Source organism: Hipposideros armiger, unplaced genomic scaffold, assembly GCF_001890085.2.
Source record: "Hipposideros armiger isolate ML-2016 unplaced genomic scaffold, ASM189008v1 scaffold_1304, whole genome shotgun sequence".
Classification (NCBI taxonomy): Eukaryota; Metazoa; Chordata; class Mammalia; order Chiroptera; family Hipposideridae; genus Hipposideros; species Hipposideros armiger.
Genome location: NW_017732654.1, coordinates 15,286 through 37,535, shown reverse-complemented (window position 1 = coordinate 37,535; position 22,250 = coordinate 15,286). Strand labels below are relative to the sequence as shown.

General features: G+C 37.3%; 1 pseudogene; it reads right to left on the bottom strand.

Annotated features, from left to right (window-relative positions):
• Positions 1–9,608: 9,608 nt before the first annotated feature.
• On the bottom strand, positions 9,609–10,669 carry LOC109377159 (sterol-4-alpha-carboxylate 3-dehydrogenase, decarboxylating pseudogene; annotated as a pseudogene).
• Between the last annotated feature and the right edge of the window lie 11,581 nt (positions 10,670–22,250).

Below are 22,250 nucleotides of genomic sequence, written 5' to 3'. Positions count from 1 at the left end.
TACTGTTATTTGTGGGAATAGATTCCTAAAAGTGGAGTTTTGGGGTTGTAAGGTATGAGGTCTGCCAATCAAGTTTGAGAACTCATCCTAGATAAAGTGCTACATACCTCATTGCTGAATATCACTATAGTCACCTTCATAGTACTCGCCTTGGGAAATTATGCACTGATTCCAACATCTAGTCTACTTTTCAAATCAATTTTGGAACTCTTTTTCTGGTATGGCCATCAGAGCTGTTGTCATATTAACCTTGATGTCCTGAATGTCATCAAAGTGCCTTCCTTTCAATATTTCCTTTAACTTTGGGTAAAGAAATAAATCATTGGAATGCCGGTCAGTAGTGAAGGTGTTCCAATAAAGTTACTTGTTTACTGGCTAAAAACTCCCTCACAGACAGTGCCGTGTGAGCTGGTGCATTGTCATGATGCAAGAGCCGTGAATTGATAGTGAAAGGTTCAGGTCGTTTTCATCTAACTTTTTCACCCAGGCTTTGCAGCACTTCCAAATAGTAAAACTGGTTAACTGTTTGTCCAGTTGGTACAAATTCATAATTAATAATCCCTCTGATGTCAAAAAAGGTTAGCAACATCATATTGACTCTTGATTTGGACTGTAGGAACTTTTTTGGTCATGGAGAATTGGCTGACTTCCATTATGCACTTTGATGCTTTGTTTCAGTGTCATACTGGTACACCCATGTTTTATCACCAGTGATAACATGGCCCAAAACATTGTCCTGCATCTCCAATAGTCTTGGCAAACTTTGACTCTCCTTTCCTTTTGTTCATCAGTGAGCTCTTTTGGGACCATTTTTTTTTCACACACATTTCTCATCTTCAGTTAATATTTTCCTAACTTTCTCTATCAATATTGGGCTGGTCTGCTATGCTTCTCAAAGTCAGCTGATAATTTTTTTTTTAGCTGAGCCATCCTGCTACCTGTTGGCAGCTCAGCGGCTGCTCAGCTTGGGCTGGACTCGAACCACTGTTGCTCAGAGCTCAAACTCTTGAGTGAGGTCTTAACCAACTGAGCCACTCAGCCGGCCCTCAGCTGATGATTTTGACACAGAATTTGATGATTTTTTGCAATGTATTCATCAGTTTTTCTAGTTACTGGCTGCCCTGATCTCTCTTCGTAAGTGATACATTCTCTTCCCTCAGAAAAAATTTTAATCCATTTTTACGCTGCCATTTTCTTCATGGCATTATCCCCATAATCTTGGACTAACATGTGCCTGATTTCACTTCCACTCTTGTCAAGCTCAACAAGAAATTTAATGTTCATTCATTGCTGTAATTCAAGCTCAGACATTCTCGCGATGGCACACAAAAACACACAACAACAACAATGAATGCCCATTGAAAAGACACTGCCACATGTCAACATGAACACAGCTATAAGACACTGATATACTGATGTTATGAAGCCTTAATGAGCTGTTTGTACAGTGTTGCCAATGTTAGTGCACAGTGGCAAGTTCACAAATTTAATTGACAGGTCTTGTATACACATTTTGAATACTAACAACTGCTGTCATATTGTCTTTCAACAAAATTTCACTAATTCATATGCCTACTAAATGTGTATGAGAGAACCTACCTTGCTAACATTGTTTTACAGGTTATTTTTATTTGTGAATTTGACAGACAAAATATCTTATTACTGTTTCAATTTTTTAAAATATTAGTGAGTGAGCATATTGTATGCAAATATTAGCTACTTATATACTTTCTGTGACTTACTTATTCATAGATTTTTATATTTTTCTATTGAGTTTGTTGATAATCTTTTTATTTTTAGAAACTCTTTATATGTTGTACTAGCTTTCTAGGGCTTTGGTAACAAAATACCACAAACTTAAGGGCTTAAAACAATAAGAATATTTCATAGATTTGGAGTCCAGAAGCCTGAAATCAAGGTGTCAGTAAGGCTATGCTTTCTATGAGAGTTCTAGAAGAGAATTCTCCCTTGCCTCTTGCAAATTCTCATGGCTCTTGGCTATCCTTGGTTCATGGCAGCATAACTCCAATCTCCTCCTCTATTTTCACATGGCCATTTCCTGTGTCCCTGTGTATACTTTTTTACCTTTATTAAACTTATTGGGGTGACAATAGTTAGTAAAATTATATAGGTTTCAAGTGTACATTTCTGTAGTACATCATCTACAGAAGGTGCCAAAAACGAATACACAATTTAAGAGAAGAAAAAACTGTATTAATTGTAATACTTAATATATACCAATAACGAAAGATGAATACAAGTCACATTTGACTTCTGCAATTACAAGAGCTGCTCAAAGTGGCTGCTGTCAGTGTTCAGACACTTCTGATTATGATAAACCACTGCTTGAGCATACATAACATCTCTTAAAATGTGTATAGATTTTTCAGCACCCCCGGTATATATTGCATTGTGTATTCACCACCCAGAGTCAGTTCTCCTTCCATTACCATATATTTAACCTCCTTTACCCCCTTCTACCACCACCCTTCCCCCCTTACCTTCTGGTAACCTCTAAACTGTTGTCTGTGTGTATTAATTTAAGTATCATATAGGGATGCTAGTTAAGGGACTTAAGGATCACCCCATTAAAGATGATCTCATCTTGAGATCCTTACCATAATTACATCTGCAAAGACAGTTATTCCACATAAGGTCACTTTCTGAAGTTCCAGGTGGTCATATCACTTGGACGATGGGGATACTATTCTACCTATTACAAATAGTGATTATTTAACATTTATAAAAGAGACATTTATTTTATAGACATTTTAAATTTTGTTTTAACTGTGAAGGGGAAAACAAATCCAACTCCACTGACACTTTCAATCTAATCCTCCACCTACTCTTATTTAGACAGGCTGGGAAAGCATATGGCCCAGTTCAATCTCCCTGAGTTCATAAATGAAACAATATTTACTTTCTAAAGTAAATAATTCTACTTTCTAAAAAATAATATACTTAACTTTATTAGCCCAAGGTGTTTTCATCTACATGGATTTGGTTAGGATGGCAAAGCAGCTATGTTCTCACATTCTTTCAGAAATACTGGATTTGAATAACAGTCTGTGTATCAGCACTGAGATTTGATATCCTCTGAATGTTGAGGTTATGTCTATTGGTGGATAAGGCAGATGACAACTACATTCTCTATTTTGCATTTACCTTAAAGAACTATTGTTCTTTAGTTTACTGTTACCCAAGCCTCTTGAAATTAATGACTCTAAAAGGACACTCTAAAGTACAGTGAATTTCTCTGCTATATAGTCCCACATTTGATCTCATTAAGGCTAGTAGTAAGAAGTGAAATTTTAAGAAACACAAAACAAACAAGAAAAATTCAACTTATCAGACCAGACTCCTAGTTCTAACACAATATTTTTAAAAGGTCTAAAACATTTATAACTGTTTATTTGTTTGCTTATAGCTACCCTCCTCTGCCTTAATTACCAAAAATTGAAAACAACATTTCTGTTGCACATTGTATCAAATTCAATAGATGCACAAATGGTGAAGTCTGAAATCAAAAGTCATAGATGAGGAATTTTAACATAATTGAATGTGAACATTTTCATCTTGGGAAAATAGCTTTACTTCAACACACACAAATTTAATAGCACAGGGTGTTTTGAATTGCAAAAAGCAATCATTGCAAGTATATGCAAAATTAGTTATATTTTGTCAATATACAGTAACTTTTTTTCTGTTCAATGCATTTTTTTTCAATTTCTTGGTCTATGTAATTTAATTTATGTTAAGAAAGGTTATTATTTGGCCAGCCGAGGGTCGCATTGGTTATAAGTTGGCTTGGGAGGCCAGCTCTGAGCAGCAGGGCCCTGATTCGGATCCCACATGAGGGCCAGTGATATTGCACCCTGTACAGATAAGGTGGTGAACAACAGCTAGACCTGGAGCTGGGCTGCCATGAATCGCCGGCTACAGCGTAGGCTGCAGTGGGACTGGCCGGCATTGGGCATGAGTTTTCATGAGCTGCCATGAGCTGCCGTGTGCAGCTGTCCAATGGCCAGCAAATGACTACCTCTCCAGAAAGAGCCCAATGATAATACTAACATGGGCCAGTGAAGCAATGTCCTCCACAACTAGACTGAAGAACAAAAGGACAGCAACTTGTCTGTTTACCTTCCCCAATTCCCCAACGCTGTTCCCCTCCCCAAATTCCTCAATAAAATCTTTAAAAAAGAGAGAGAGAGCTTATTCTTGTGGCTGACTGAGTGGCTCAGTTGGTTAAGAGTTAGCTTAAGAGCTTGAGCTCTGAGCAACAGGGCCACCGGTTCAATTTCCTATGGGCCAGTGACACTGAGCCAGAGCTGAGCTGTTGCTGAGCTGCCAACAGTTGGCAGGATGGCTCAGCTTGTGAGAGCACATTCTCCTAATAACAAGACTGCCTGTTCAATGGTGGGCTATGCCCACCCACAACTAAGATAGTAACACAGCATCTTGAACTTAGAAGCCACGAGCTGCCGACGGGCAGCCAGATGGCGACTGGCGCCCTTCAAAACTAAGATTGAAGAACAGCAACTTGGCTGGTCCCCCTCCCCAATTTCCCAACACTGTTCCCCTCCCCCAATTCCCCAATTAAAAAAATTTTAAAAAGAAAGCTTATTCCAATGCAGTCAACAAATTAATAGCCTTGGCTATGTAATAGTCACCATCCAACCAAAAGTCCAGTGTTCAGAAAATTTGCAGAATTGACTCTAAATGGATAAAAGACTTAAACATAAGACCAGAAACAATAAATCACATAGAAGAAAACATAGGTACAAAACTTAAGTACCTTGAATTCAAAAAGGATTTTATGAATTTGACCTCAAAAGCAAGGGAAGTAAAAGCTAAAATAAATGAATGGGGCGATATCAAACTAAAAATCTTCTGCACAGCAAAAGAAACCATTGACAAAATAAAGAGACAACCAACTGAATGGGAGAGATTTTTGGAAACAATGTCTTTTATAAGGGGCTAATATCCAAAATATATAAGGAGCTCATACAACTCAACAACAACAAAAAACAAACAATCCAGTTAAAAAATGGGCAGAGGGAAATTTCTCCAAAGAGGGCATACAAATGGCCAGCAGACATGAAAAGATGGTCAACATCACTAATCATCAGAGAAATGCAAATAAAACCCACAATGAGATATCACCTCACAGCAGTTAGAATGGCTATCATCAACAAGACAAATAATGTGTTGGAGATGCTGTGGAGAAAAATACATTGTTGATGGTTATGCAAATTGGTGCAGCCACTATAGAAAGCAGTGTGGAAGATCCTCAAATAATTAAGAATAAAATTACCATATGACCCAGCAATCCCGCTCCTGGTTATCTACCCAAAAAAATGTGAAAACATTTATCTGTAAAGATATATGTGCTCTGATGTTCACTACAGCTTTATTTATAGTGACCAAGACATGGAAACAATTAAAGTGTCCTTCAATAGATGATTGGATGAAGAAGATGTGGTGTATATACATAATTTTCAAAGTGTATTTGCCTTCATTGTATGATAGACCCTTCCAAAAAATCTTTCAATAGCTAGGAAACACCTAAAAGACCTGAGTTTCCTCCTGTAAGTTTGTATAAACAGGCCATATTCCATTGTTCTGATTACATTTCAGTCACATTCATTTTTGTCATGTTTATATAGGTTGCTCTTAAATAAATATCTTTTTTTTTTTTACTGCATGTTCAATGTCTCTACTTTACTGCAGTCATTCCAGGTGCCTCCCCATCTTTGCACAAAGGAAGAGAACAGAGGCCCTTTTTTTGACTTTTACTATTATTTTATATAGTTTCATATGTACAGCATAGTGGCTAGACATTTATATAATTTATTCAGTGATTTCCCCCCCCATTAGTCTAGTACACCCATGGCACTATATGTAGTTGTTGCAACATTATTGACTATGTTGTCTAAGCTGTACACATCCCCATGTCTACTTTGTAACAACCAATTTGTATTTCTTAATCCCTTCACTCTTTTCAGTAAGCTCCCCACCACCCTCCCCTATGTCACCTATCAGTTTGTTCTCTGTTTATGTAAATTTGCTCTTATTTTGTTTAATTTATTACGTTCATTAGATTTCACATATAAGTGAGATCATATGGTATTTGTCTTTCTATGCCTTATTTCACTTAGCATAGCACCCTCTAGGTCCATCCATGTTGTTGCAAATGGTTTGATTTCAATTTTGTGGCTAAGGTAGATATATTCCTTTGTATATATTTTTGTATATTCCTTTGTATATTCCTGTTGTGGTACATATATTCCTCTGTCTATATGTACCATATCTTCTTTATAGAATAATCTATTGATGGACACTGGGGTTGTTTCCATATATTGGTTATTGTAAATAGTGCTGCAATAAACATAAGGGTGCGTATGACTTTTCAAATGAGTGTTTTGAATTTTTTCAGATAAGTACCTAGAAGGGAAATTGCTGGATCATAAGATAGTTCTGTTTTTAATTTTTTGAGGAACCTCCAGAAGGTTTCTATTGTGGATGCACCAATTTGTAATCCCACCAACAGTGTACAAAGTTTCCCTTTTTTCCACATCCTCGCCAACCCTTGTTGTTTTTTGATTTATTGATTATAGCCATCCTGACAGGTGTGAGGTGGTATCTCATTGTGGTTTTCATTAGCATTTCTCTGATAATTAGTGGTGTAAAGCATCTTTTCATATGTTTATTTGACAGGTGTATGTTTTCTTTGAATAAATGTCTACTCAGTTCCTCTGCCCATTTTTTCATTGGATTATGTTTTTTTTATGTTGAGTTGTATGAGATAATTTTATATAGATACTGGATATTAGTCTCTTATCAGATGTATCATTGATGAATATCTTCTCCCATTCAGTAGGTTATCTTTTTGTTTTGTTGATGATTTTTTTGGCTGTGCAAAACTTTTTACTTTGATTTAGTTCCACTTGTTTATGTTTTCTTTTGTTTCCATTTTCTGAGGAGACACACTAGAAAAAATATCACTAAGAGCAATGTAAGAGTTTACTGCTTATGTTTTCTTCTAGGCATTTTATGGTTTTAGGTCTTACATTTAAGTCTTTAATACATTTTTAGTTTATCCTTGTATATAGTGTAAGAAGGTGGTACAGTTTTATTTTTTTAACATGCATCTGTCCAGTTTTACCAGCACCATTTATTGAATACACTGTCATTACCCTACTGTATGTTTTTGCATTCTTTCTCATAGACTAAATAACCATAATGCCATGTGTTTATTTCTGGACTCTCTATTGTGTTCCACTGATCCATGTGTCCTTTTTTATGAAAGTATCATGTTGTTTTGATTACTATAGACTTGTAGCATAGTTTGATATCATGTAGAGTGATACACCCAATCTTGTTCTTCTTTCTCAAGATTGCCATAGGTATTCAAGTTCTTTTTTGTTCCATATAAATGTTAAGATTATTTATTCTAGTTCTGTGAAAAATATCATTAATATTTTTATAAGGATTGCATTGAATCTATAGATTGCTTTAAGTAGTATGGACATTTTAATGATGTTAATTCTTCCTATCCATGAGCATGGTACATGTTCCCACTTATTTGTATTTTTTTCAATTTCTTCTTTAGGTCTTCAAGTACAAGTTTTTTACCCTCTTGGTTATATTTAGGCCTAATTTTTAAAAGCAATTTTAAATGCATTTTTAAAAATTTATTTTTCTTACAGTTTATTATTGGTGTATAAAAATGCAACTGATTTCTGAATATTAATTATGTATCCTGCTACTTTACTTAATTCATTAATTAGTTCTAATGGTTTTTTGGTTGAATCTTTCAGATTATCTCTATGTCTATATGTAGTATCATGTCATCTGCAAATAATCATTGTTTTACTTCTTAATTTTCAATTTGGCTGCCTTTTGCATCTTTTGTTTGTCTGAATGCTGTGGCTATGTTGAATAAAATTGGTGAAAGTAGGCATCCTTATTTTGTTCCTGATTGTATGGAGAAAAATTTTAGCTTTCCCCATTGAGTATGATAGCTGTGGGTTTGTCTTATATGGCCTTTACTACTTTGAGGAATTTTTCTTCTATTCTCACTTTGCTGAGAGTTTTTACCATAAATGGATGCTGGATTTTGTCAAATGCACTTTCTGCATCTGTTGATATGGTCACATGATTTTTTAGAACAAGTAAATTTCTCTTTTATTAAATTTATTTGGGTGAATTTGGTTAGTAAAATTATATAGGTTTCAAGTGTATAGTTCTACAATGCATCAACTACACATTGCATTGTGTGTTCACCATCCAAAGTCAATTCTCCTTCCATCACCATATATTTGACACTTTTATCCTCTTCTACTGCCTCCTGCCTTTTTACTCTGTGGTAACCACTAAACTGTTGTCTGTGCCTATGGGTTTTTGTTTGTTTGTCTTGTTTGTTTGTTGCTTTCAGTTTTATATCACACATATGAGTGAAACCATATGGTTCCCAACTTTTTCTGTCTGATTTATTTCGTTTAGCATGATAATCTTATGCCACTCTGAATGTGCCCAATCTCATCTAGTCATATAATTTGTATCTTTAATTTTGTTTATGTAGTGTTAATCAATTATTATTAATTGATTTGCTAAAAAATTATTTAAGCTTACATGTCAGTCAGTCTAAGAGGAAACCAGGTTCCGTAAACAGAATATCACCAAAAAAATAGAGAATGCTGGATTATTATATGTGCTATTCCTTCTGGAAATAGACTAGAAAGGTTCTATGAGCTTGAAGGGTTCTGCCAAGGAAGTCACCCTTTCTGTACTAGCTCATGAAGTTTCTGCTCAAACTCCAAGGCTCTCTTCTATCTGACCTTTCTGATGGCTCACTGTCAAGAAGGTCCTGTCACATTAGGAGAGGAGCTAGGCAGCTGAAATAGCATGCAAGTGGAGCAGACCACCACCATGCCACTAAGAACTATGGGACTCAGTTGATAAGGTGAAATATGTCCATGGCAATGTTTTATGAAAAACAATGTTGTCAGGTGCTGCATTTGAGCCTGAGAGAGAATTTAGAAGCACTTCAGAAGAGGAACAACCAAGCATTTGGGGGAGAGCAGAGTTACAGTTACTTAAGATTTTTTAAAGTGTTTGCTTTAAATTCTGCAAATATCTGAAGTTTCACCATGTGTTTACAACTTCTGTTTTCTTCTGGGATATTTTTAATATATGGCTTCTTGAACAATCTATGACCTCTATTTGTGTTGGTTTGCATGGAAATAAATATAATTTCCTATCCTTAATTAGAAAAAGGGTTCTTTCTTCCCTACATCTTCCTTTATTATATACAAGGGCACTGGAATGATAAGGAACCCAGGAGAGAGAGGAGATGAGAGAACAAGAACAGAAAGCATTAGAATAGGAAGCTGCCTGCTCTAAGAAGTTCAAATCTGATCCTATGAAGAAAGAACTGTCTACTGTCTTCGCCTTCCTTGTGGTCACAGAAGGGCTGGGTGTGTTTCCATCTAATTGGCAGAAGTTACCCAAGCTCATAAGAAAGTCACTTGAAGGAGGTGAGTCTATTGGCTCACAAGGGGGCGCTATCAGAGGGAACACAATGAGAGCACCCAGTCTTGGGGGCCTCACTCGACCCCTTGCAGGTGATGTGAGCTGTGCAATGTCTATTCCATGGCATTGTCCTTGGTGGCCAGTGGCCAGTACACTGTACCCTGACATTTTTAGCTTTCTTGGAGCTGTAGTAGTAGAATGTGCCAGCCAGTGCAACCCTCATGTGTATGCAAATGAGTTGGAGCTGGATGACAGGACTGATCACTCTCATCAGAGGAACAGCAGCAGGGCCAGTTAGTAGGCAACCCTGTAAGGGATATGGTATTGGGGGCCTCATAATTCAGCCCTTTCAGGATGCAGGACAAGAACATCCAGAAAGAATGAGCTCATCATTGGTAATGTGAGATGCCGTCCCACCCAAGATCATGTCTTGGGAGAGGTACTCTGTTGCCAGAATGTGTCTGTGGACATGTTCTCCATTAATGAGAAGTCGACCAACTTATCCCTGTTTCCTATCATAAACTTCATTTTGCCTTTCTTGGCTGCCTCAGTGAGAATGGGGACCATATGGGGGGGTCCCTTGGACCGAAAATGCCATGGGGGCAGATGGCTGTGATTAAGAAATTCCTCTCAGGATCATTGGTTACCAAGATTTCTCTGTCATGTAAGATCTTCATCTCTATATAGTAGTCAATGTGTTTCATAACATAAGGAATGTTCTGATTTCCATTCTTGATGTGAATGCCCTCCAAGATGACACTGTCATTACTGGTTAAAATGAGTTTCTGGAGCTCTTTGCAAGTTTCCATGACATTCTTGGTGCCAATTTAGTTCACTCTTTAAAAGAGTTCCTTGTTGTTATTAGATGGTGGGGAAAATGTACAGTGAAAAGCTGTACTTATATACCTTTAAGAGCTGGGTACAGGTCCTGGTGGCTGCAGAAGTCGCCCAGAAAGAACTTGCCCCTGGGATTATCGAACCCCTAGTGCATATCAAGTACACTCACAGGGCAGCCTCTTGCCAGCAGTTGCTCCATCATGTGCTGTTTCAGGAACCTGAAACCTCCAATCACCATGCATTTCTTGGCTTATGGAATGTGTTATGTCAAATGTGTCCTTGTGACCTGGTCTCTCAACTGCTTGTTAGTGCATGTCAGCTCCAAATATGGTCTTGTTTGCAATCAAGCCTTCTCCTTCAGTAGATGTTGCCCTGGCCAGCCTCAGCGTGCCTTTATTCAGCACCCATCATGTTCGGGCAGCTGGTCGACCCTTTTTTCTCCCTGCTCACATGAGCTGAGGATCTGTCAAGGCAACCCGCCACCAGGACTGGCACAGGTCCTTGCTGGCTCAGCCAATTGGCACTGATGGCATGATCCAGCCCAATGAGGCCAGGGATCCACAGTCTGTGCCTTAAATAAATGATTTTGATAAAAAGTGTGGCTCTCTGGCTTACTCATTGACCCCACAAGACAGATGTGACAAAGCCAGGCCACAAATATAAATATTTGAATTCCCCTACACCCTCTGTTATAACCAGAGCTATTAAAATAATTTTAATTTTCCCCTTTCAAGTTTGTTTCTGTGGCGCTCTATAGGAGACACTGATTAGGCTACAGGGATAATTACATTAATTGGGCCCACTCTAGCTATGCAAATGAGAGAATTCCTTTTACTGCATCCTAAACTCCAAAGGCAATTTCATCATTATTATTTTCCAAACAACTTATGTTTCTCTGTCAAGGCAGTCCCAGGGAACATTTGGCAGTTACAACTGATCCTATAGCACATCTGGACTATGGAAATCCTGAAAAAATGATCAGAAATAAGGGTGGCATTCAAATACTGAAAATCTCTGGCACTTTACTGAGAAATGGCATTGGCAAACACAACATCCTTTTCCCTTTCTCTAGAACACAGGTTTCAGATTAGATGCCATAATTATTTTTTTCTCTTGGAAGCATTTCCAGACTTTCTTGCCCATTTCTCTGGGTTAGGGCACTCTCCACTGACCTAACAGAACATCCTATATTTTTCTCTATAATAGCAATTACAATTATTCATATAAATTGCTCCCAATATATTAAAAGTCCTGTATAAATGTGGCTATGTCTGTTTTACTCACCATTGTATCAGTATTTATCAAAGGAATGAACAAATAAATGACTGAACGAATGTGTCTAATGTCCAATACTTTTAAGAAAGTAGCTTCATTATTTTTCCACCTAGGATTTTTGTTGAAACCCATATTATGTGCTAAACACGAAATATTATTCACGGAAGACTAAAGAATGGAATTGACATTTACTGAGTACTACCTATGTGCCAAAAACTTTCTAAATCCCTTTACTAGTGAAATTAGATTTGTTAATCCTTACCCCACCATCACTAGGTAATTAATATTATTATTTTACAAATAGAAATTAAATTTAAAAATAAAGAAGTTTTTTGTATTTTATCTAGTTCTGCAATTTACTTGCTACTTTTCCACCTATGTAATGGAAACAGAAATAACTGGTTTCAGTTATCTTCAAAAAAACATAAGGAGAAGGATATCAAGAAAATACATCAATATAATAATAATGATGCCAGGTATCTTGTTAAACACTTTAGATGCATAACTTCCATGCAGCCCTCAAAACGGTGATGAGAATAATATTAACCTCATTTTACAAGGTGATAAGTAAGGCTCAGATAATTTAAGTAACTTCTTATTTTCATGCAGCTAATGAGTGGTGAATCTAAAATTCAAACCCAGGTCATTCTGACTCCAAATCCTAAATTAGAATTTACACTATAATCTACAGCCTTTTAAAGTAATCATTAATATTCCTGCTATCTAGACCCACTACATCTTTATTTATTAGTTTCAGGTGTACAAAACAGTGCAATAGTTATACTTTTCACCCCTCGTAGTGGCAACACCCTACCGCAAACCACTGCCCCCGATATCATATATATCTATTACAATACCATTGACCCATTTCCCACACTATACTCCACATCCTGTGACTATATATATATATATATATATATATATATATATATATATATATATAAAATTATACTTGACATACAATATTATTCAATGTCAGCTTCAGGTGTACAGTGCAGTGCTCAAGCCTCTACACTGCCCATGAAGTGGTCTCCTGAACCAGACATGTGACCATCTGATATCCTACAAAACATTTACATTATTAATTATATTTCCCAAACTGTCTTTCATATCCCTGTGGCAATATTGTAGTTACCAATTTATGCTGTCTAATCCTTTCCCCTTCTCCCTCATCCCCAACCCCCTAACATCTAGCATCCATCAGTTTTTCCTCTTTATCTCTGAGACTATTTATGTTTATTTTGTTCAGTTATTCAGTTCTTTAGATTCCACATATAAGTGAGATCATCTGGTATTTGTCTTTCTCCAACTGACTTATTTCACTTAACATAATATTCTCTAGGTCCCTCCATATTGTTTCAAATGGTAAAATTTCATTCTCTTTTATAGCTGAGTAATACTCCTTTGTATAAATGTACCACAGTTTGTTAATTCAGTAGTCTATCGATGGGCATTTTGGGTATTTCCAAGTCATGGCTATTGTAAATAGCGCTGCAATGAACACAGGGGTGCATATATGTTTTGAATTAGTGTCGGGTTTCTCATGATAGATACCAAGAGTGGAATTGCTGGGTCATAAGGTAATTCCATTTCCAGTTTTTTCAGCTACCTCCATACTGATTTGCATAATGGCTGCACCAATCTGCAATCCCACCAACAGTGCACCAGGGTTCCCATTTCTCCACAACCTCGCCAGCACTTGTTTGTTGTTTTATTAATGATAGCCATTCTGACTCGAGTGAGGTGGTATCTCATTGTGGTTTTATTTGCCTTTCTCTAATGATTACTGAGGTTGAACATTTTTTCATATGCCTGTTGGCCATCTATATGTCCTTTTAGAGAAATGTCTCTTCATATACTCTGCCCATTTTTTAATGGGTTGTTTGTTTTTTTGGTGTTGAGTTGAATGAATGTTTTATAAATTTTGGATACTTACCCTTTATCAGATATATAATTGGCAAATATCTTCTCCCATTCACTAGGTTGCCTTTTTGTTATATTGATAGTTTTCTTTGCTGTGACAATACTTTTAAGTTCGATGTAATCCCATATGTTTATTTTTTCTTTTATTTCCCTTGCCCGAGGAGATATATCAGTAAAAATATTACCAAGGGTAATGTCTTCCAATATACTCCCAATGTTTTCTTCTAGGAGTTTTATGGTTTCAGGCTTATATTTAAGTCTTTAATCCATTCTTAATTTGTTCTAATACATGACACAAGTAGCTGGTACATTTTAATTTTTTTGCATGTGTCAGTCTAATTTCTCCAGCAGCATTTATCAAATAGACTCTCTTTACTCCAGTGTAAATTCTTGCTTCCATTGTCATAGATTAAATGACCATATATGGATGGATTTATTTCTGAGCTCTCTATTCTGTTCCGTTGATCTATGTGACTGTTTTTAAGCCAGTACCATACTGTTTTTATTACTATAGCCTGGCAGTATGACCTGTGTCAGGTAGCATGATACCTCTCACTTTGTTCTTATTTTTCAAGATTGCCGTGGCTATCCGGGGTCTTTAATGGTCTCATATAAATTTTAGGATTATATGTTTTATTTCAGAGAAAAATGTTCCTGATAGTTTGATAAAAATTGTATTGAATCTATATATTGCCTTAGGTACTCTTGACATTTTAACTATATTAATTCTTCCTATCCAGGAACATGGTATGTATTTCCATTTATTTGTATCTTCTTTGATTTCTCTCTTCAGTGTCTTATAATTTTCTGAGTACAAGTCTTTTACTTCTGTGGTTAAATGTATTCCTAGGTATTTTATTGTCTTTGAAGCAATTGTAAATGGGATTGATTTGCAGGTTTCTTCTTCAGATAGTTTATTATTGTTGTCTACAAATGCAACTGATTTCTGCATGTTAATTTTGTATCCTGCTAGTTTACTAAATTCCTTTATCAATTCTAATAGTTTTTGGTGGAGTCTTTGGTATTCTCTATTTTTAGTAACATGTCATCTGCGTGTAAGGATGATTTTACTTCCTCTTTTCCAATTTGGATGCCTTTTATTTATTTCTTTATTTATTTTTTGTCTGATTGCGGTGGCTAAAACTTCCAAAACTATGTTGAATAAAAGTGGTGAAAGTCGGCAGCCTTGTCTTTTTTCTGGTCTTAAAGGGAAATGTTTTAGCCTTTCTTCATTGAGTACGATGTTTGCTGTGGGCTTAACATATATGGCCTTTATTATGTTGAAATATGATCCCTCTATTCCCAGTTTGCTAAGAGTTTTTATCATAAATCGTTGCTGGATTTTGTCAAATGCTTTTTCTGCATCTATTGATATGATCATATGATTTTTTTTATTTTTCATTTTGTTAGTGTGATGTATTATGTTAATTGATTTGTGGATATTGAACGAACCTTGCATACCAGGAATAAATCCCACTTGATGGTGGTGTATGATCTTTGTAATGTTTTGCTGAGTCCAGTTTGCTATTATTTTGTTGAGGATTTTTGGGTCTTTGTTCATTACGAATATTGGCTTATAGTTTTGGTGGGTTTTTTTGTAATGACTTTGACTGATTTTGGAATCTGAGTAATAGTGGCCTCATAAAATGTGCTTGGGAGCCTTCCCTCCTTCTGTATTTAATGGAATAGCTTGAGGAAAATAGGTATTAATTCTTTTTTGAATGTTTTATAAAATTCACCTGTGAAGCCATCTAGTCCAGGAATTTTTTTTTTTGGAAGCTTGTTGATTACTGATTCAATTTCTTTGTTAATAATCAGTCTGTTCAGACTTTCTGTTTCTTCTTGGTTCAGATTTGGAAGATTGTATGCTTTTAGAAATGTATCCATTTCTATCAGATTGTCTAACTTTTTAGCATATAGTTGCTCTTAGTGTTTTCTTAAATTTTTCTGTATTTCTGTGTTATCTGTTGTCACGACTTTTTCATTTCTGATTTTATTAATTTGGGTCCTGTCTCTGGTTTTCTTTGTGAGTCTGGCTAAGGATTTCTGATTTTGTTTATCTTTTCAAAAAATGAGCTCTTCGTTTCATTGATCTTTGTATGCGTTTTTGGTCTCTATTTCATTTAGTTTGCTCTGATCTTTATTATTTCCTTCTTTGTACTTCCTTTGGGCTTGTTTTGCTGTTTTTTTTTCCAGTTCCCTTAGGTGTAAAGATAGCCTGTTCACGTGAGATTTTTCTTGTTTCTTTAGATAGGCATGCATTGCTATCAATTTCTCTCTTAGCACTGCTTTTTCTGCATCTTTTAGATTTTGGGTTGTTGAGTTTTCATTTTCATTTGTCTCGACTTATCTTTTGATTTCTTCCTTAATCTCATTGTTTACTCATTAACTATGTAGTAACATGTATTTGCGTGTTTTCTGGATTTCTTCTTACAGTTGATTTCTAGTTTCATAGCATTGTGGCCAGACAAGACGCTTGATATGATTTCAGACTTTGAAAATTTATTGAGACTTGTTTTGTGGCCTAACATGTGGTCTATCTTGGAAAATGTTCCATGTGCACTTGAGAACAATGCATAGTCTGTTGCTTTGGGATAAAATGCTCTAAAAATGTCGATTAAATCCAACTGGTCTAAATTGCCATTTAAGGACACTGTCTCCATGTTGATTTTCTGTCTGGAGGATCTGTCCATTGGTGACAATGGGGTATTGGAGTCCCCTACTACAATAGTATTGCTGTTGATCTCTGTCTTTATTTCTGTCAAAATCTGTTTTATATATTTAGGAGCTTCTATGTTTGGTGCATAGATGTTTACTAGGGTTATGTCCTCTTGTAAAATCAATCCTTTTATTATTATGCAGTGCTTTTCTTTGTCTTTTATTGTAGTCTGCATATTAAAGCCTATTTTGTCTCAAATAAGCATTGCTACACCAGCTTTTTTCTCACTGCCACTTGCATGAAATATCTTATTGCATCCCTTTACTTTCAGTCTGTGTGTAACCTTTGATCTGAGATGAGCCTCTTGTAAGCAGCATATGCATGGGTCCTGTTTTCTTATCCACTCAGGCACTCTATGTCTTTTGATTGGAGCATTTGGCTCATTCATATTTAAAGTGATTATTGATAGGTATTTATTTCCATTTTGTTATTTGTATTTCTCGTCTTTCTTGGTTAGCTTGTTTTCCCCTTTCTCCTGTTTTGTAAAAGCCCTTTTAACATTTACTGCAATGCTGGCTTTCTGGTAATGAATTCCTTTAGCTTATTCTTTTCTGAGAAGCTCTTTATCTCTCCTTCAATTTTAAGTGATAGCCTTGCTGGGTAGAGCAATCTTGGTTGTAGGTCTTTTGTTTTGCATTACTTTAAATATTTCCTGCTACTCCCTTCTGTCCTGCAAAGTTTCTGTAGAAAAGTCATCTGTTAGTCTTAAAGGAGTTCTTTTGTATGTAACCCGCTGTCTTCCTGCTTTTAGGATTCTGTTTTTAGGATGTCTTTAACCTTTGTCATTTTAACTATGATGTGTCTTGGTGTGGGCCTGTTTGGATTCAGCTTGGTTGGAACTCTCTGCATTTCCTAGACTTGTATGTCCATTGCCTTCAGCAGGGTAGGAAATTTTTCAGTCATTATTTCTTCAAATATGTTCTTGATCCCTTGCTTCTTCTCTTCTCCTTCTGGTATTCCTATGATGCGAGTGTTGTTGCGCTTGATGTTGTCCCATAGGTCTCTTAAACTATTTTCATTGTTTTTTATTCTTTTTTCTTTTTGTTGTTCCAAGTGGGTGATTTCTGCTACTTTGTCTTCAAAATCACTGATCCGATCCTCTGCTTCATCTAATCTACTGGTGATTCCTTTGAGTGTGTTATTCATTTCAGTTATTGTATTCTTTAGTTCTACCTGGTTGTTTTTTATGATGTCTCTATCCTTCTTTATGTTCTCACTAAGTTCCTTAAGCATTATTATCATCATTGTTCTAAACTCTGTCTCTGATAGGTTGAATACCTCTGTTTCATTTACTTCCATTTCTAGAGGTTTCTTCTGACCTTTTACTTGGGACATGTTTCTTCACTTCTTCATTCTGCCTGTTGCTCTGTGATTGCTTTGATGCATTAGGCAGATCACCTATGTCTTTCAGTCATTGCTGGGTGGTTATTTAGTGTGTTTCCATTATATTTGATTGCACAGTCTCCTTATTCCCTTGTTCCATGTGTTCCAGGGATGTTGTTGTTGAAGTTGATCTTTAATTGCTTTTGGCTTTTCAGAGGTTGGGATTGGCCCTCAGACTGATTAGTAGGAAGAATTAGCTCTGTTCACAGTTTATGAGCTGCTGTGTGGAGGTTGACCCCCTCAGAGGAGGCTTGGCCACTGTGGGCTTTTGTGCTTGTGGAAAGTGTCTGTTGAGAGTGCTACTTATAGGTTCAAGCAGGTAGTACTCTGGATTTGTCTAATACTAGCTTCTGGGTGTATTGTTTTGGGTGTGTTGGTTCTGGTGTCTCTTGAGCGGGGCTCCCACTCAGAGCTGTTTTAGCCCTGTCTGTACAAGCCCATAGCTACTGGTAGGCTGTATGCAGTTGGCTGCTCCCCGTGTTGCCCCTGTGGGAATGGTCTTAGTGTGAACTGAAGCTTGCTTCCCCCAATATTGGTCCTGAGGCAGTTTAGCAAAATGGCCAGGGCTCCCCAGGCCTGTTGCTCCCTTTCAGATGCCGGAAAAAAACAACTATTGAAAGAGGTTGTTTAGAAGCATGTGTCTGGCTATTTGACCCATTGTTAAGGGTGTTCTCAGCAATGTGGCACTAGCTAGATAAGATGGAGTTCAAGTAAGTTATGAGATGTGACTGGTGGTTTTTAAGACATTAATGCAGATTCAAGTCTTATGCCAATACCAGGCCTGTGACCCCTTTTGTATAATGTCTCAAAGACACTACTGCCAGCCTCCACCTTACGTTCACAAATTCATGAAAACTCCTCCCAAGTGACTGTGGTGCATGTTTTTGGTCACTGAACACCACCAAAATGACCCCCGGGCTCTGTGGACCACCTTCTGTTGTAAAAACGTTTTCCACAGTTTGTGGGGATGTGTCCAGTCACCCTGGCTCTCTGATTGCCTTTGGCAGCTGTAGGTGAATGAGGTGGTGTTACAGATGCATGAAGGCTGTGATCAGTGGTTTCTACAAATTCAGTGTAGTCTCTGATCCTGGACCAGTGCTAAGTCCATGTCCACTACATAAAACAAAAACAAAGCAAGGCAACACAACAACACCAAAAAACTAATGCACCCCCACAAAATCAAGATAAACAATGATCAGATGGGAGAAACAAAAACATATGAGACAATAACACAAACACAAAAACAGAACAAGACAGAAAAACAGTAACCAAAGCAATAACCAGATAAACAAGCCTGAGAAACAACAAAAAGAAAACAGATGAAAGAAAAGAAGAAAATGGAAGTAAAAGATGAAAAAGAAACAAAAGAAAAACAATAACAAAATAAGAAAAAAAGGGGGAAAAAGAAAAAACAAAAAAAGGAAAGCAAGAAAAAAAAGGCTCTTTGCCAGCTTTAATCTGCAGACCACTTCCTCAGCAATAGAATCTCTGGGTGACTCAGCACAGCTGTGTTTGGGTGAAGGGTCCAACGCGTCGTTTGCGGGCCTCCCTCTCAGGCTTGCAGCGTGCTTCCCTCAATTAGCTGCTGTGTGCTCTGGGGCCGTGCTCACCACCAAAGACCCTCACAGGTTGCTGCAGGATGTCTGCTGCTGCAAAAACCCTCTGCGGCATGTGGAGTTGGGGACCAGGCACCAGGGGCTCAGGGTGCCCTTAGAAATGCAGCTCTATGTGGGTGGGGCAGGCCCCCAAGGCAACACAGGTTGTGGTCAGTCACCCCCCCCAAGTCAGAGTAGCATGCATTCCTGCATCAGCAACCAGCCTGCACAAATAGGCCTTGAATGCCCCAGCCAGATCACACAGGAACACAACTACTGGCCCAACACCCCCAGAAAATCTCTGTTATAGCCTGTCCCAGTCAGCAGCCTGCAGATTGGGCAGAGCAGCCCAACAGCCAATCGCCAGCCTGGCAACTCTGCACATGCAGTGCAGAGAGCGGGGACCCAAGGCTGCTTGCGTGCACCCGCACCTCAATGAACAGCCTGTTGGAGCCAGAGCACACCCACCAGGCACTACCTTGGTTATGGAGAACAAGCAGTGCAGAGACCAGGGACCCAAGGCAGCATGTGTGCGCACATATGCATGCCTGCATCAATTCCACAAGACCAATGAGGCCCTGGGCCTGAACCTCTGTGGGAGGGCCCAACTCTGAAAAAATGGCACCCTCCTGTACACTACTGGTGTGCAAGCTCCACACAGGGAGAACAATGGTCCCAAAACCTCAGTGAGCAAGTTTGTGTGCCAGCTCCACAGGAGGGCAGCTGGTTCTCTAGCCACCCTTCACCTCACCAAGTTGAGCAAAGAGAGTCCTAACTAATTTCTACTGCCAGCTATTGTGGAAAAGTAACTCTGGGCTGGTGAGGCCGGCATGGGGTCAGAGGGTCCCTCCCCCAACAGGAAAAGCCTCTCCATCATGGAGGTGTTCCTCACAGGGTTCACATTCTCTCCGTGGGCCTAGAGTCAGACTGCCTCACATCTGTGTCCCTCCTACCAGTCTCGATGTGGCCTCTTGTTTAAATCTTTTGTTTAGAGATTCTGCTCATCTAGTGTTCAGGGGACTTCTGAGGTTGAATGTTGCATAAATTATTTGTAATTATGGTATGATCCTGGGAAGCAGTTGGCACAGCACCTGTCTATTCTACCAATTTCAACATTATCCACAATAAACCTTTTAAAAACAACTTTATCGAGATTTAATTAATATGTCATACAATTTACCAATTTAAAGCATATAGTTCAAGGGTGTTTAGTATATTCACATGGTTGTACAATCATCATGACAATCTAATTTTAAAACATTTTTGTTCCCCCCCTAAAGAAATCTCATATCCATTTGTAATTCCAAGAATCTTTTAATCCTATTCTGTGACAGATTACTGGGCCATAATTGACTCTGTAAACAAACAACTTTGTAATCTTTATGGTGTAAGTTGGGAAGAATAATATTAGGACAAATATTTTCTACACCCTTAGTACTCTACTATCATCTACCCCTAAATATGCATAATAGGCCTAATTACTCTCCCAGAAAGAATAATAATTAAATGATAAATACATATTCTAATACTTTCATAAACAACTCCTAGTATAACACATACTGCTGGGTCAACAATGCTGATCTAAAACAATACCTTAGAGGGAGAGTGAAAAATGCTTTTATCCTATCTCAAATCATGACCCATATTTTTTTCAGTACATAAGGATATAACCAACTCTCTTAGTTCACTGAGAGACAATGGAGTAGCAGAGAAGAATGTTTTGATGATGAGAGTTTGGGGCAGGAGCAGTTTAGAGGAAATGGATTGAAGAATCCATCCAAATCAAAGAGCATTCCATGAAAACGGAGAAGACCTTTAGACAACTGAGAAACATATCATGGGCACTGGGAATATTAAAAAGTGAGAAGAAGTAAAGGATATTTAGAGAGCACAAAGGGACACTTTGATGACTTGACAATTGTTCTTACAGCTGGCATTGGACAGAACTATCAGTTAGGGAAACAATCTCCCCTTTACTCTATTGATAAATGTGCTCTACAAAGCACATTTTGATAAACACTGGTCTAGAAGTCTCATCTAGGGAAAGTGAAATTCTAATTTTTTCCACTATCGCTACTCAATTGGGTAAACAAGATTGATGCTGTGGTGCAATTAATAAATGTTACTTATTGCTTATCACATATTTGTAATCAGCAAAAGCATACATATAGTAGAACAGAACCTGTCAGGGAATTTCTTATGCATCAAATTAAATCTGTTTACTCAATGTTATTAATGCTTACTCTGCTTAGTTTATAAGCACAGTCCTTGGGACAATGTTGAAAAAATCACTTCAATTATTTTCACTATAACATTATATGTTACCCCCAACCCCTCAAAGTACAGAGAATCTTTATAAAGAAACTCAGCCCTAGGGTTATAAATCTCTGGCAATAGCCCATTAAAAGAAATGAGAGTAACAAGCTTTTTATTAACCAAAATCAATAACATACACCATTGCAATTTGCCATCATTGCAAAAACATATTGCATTCAAATAATAGAGGGCATAAAAGGTTATAAGTTCTACAAAGTCACAGAGGTAACCAAAATTGGAGCAGTAAAATAGTCAGTGGCATGAAATCAATAGAATTGTTGAGCTCCAAATCCTATGTAGAGATTTTTATAGCAAAAGTATACGATATACATGGAGGATATGTAACACCAATCAATAATGACCAGTTTTTTGTTTTTTGTTTTAAATTTCACTTAGTTTATTTAAAATGGGATTCGAAGGTTGTTCTATTTATAATTTTTTGAGGAATCTCCATATTTTTTTTCTTTTAATTATTTTTATTATGAAATACACATGTTTTAGAATTAGTTTCAGCTGTACAACACAGTGCAATAGTTATACTTTTTACCCCTCGAAGTGACAACCCCCATCCCTCAATCTGCTGCCCCACTTCCCCCCAATATCATACATATCTATTAGACAATTCCCTTGCCTCCACTCCCACACTATACTCCACGTCCCATGACTAT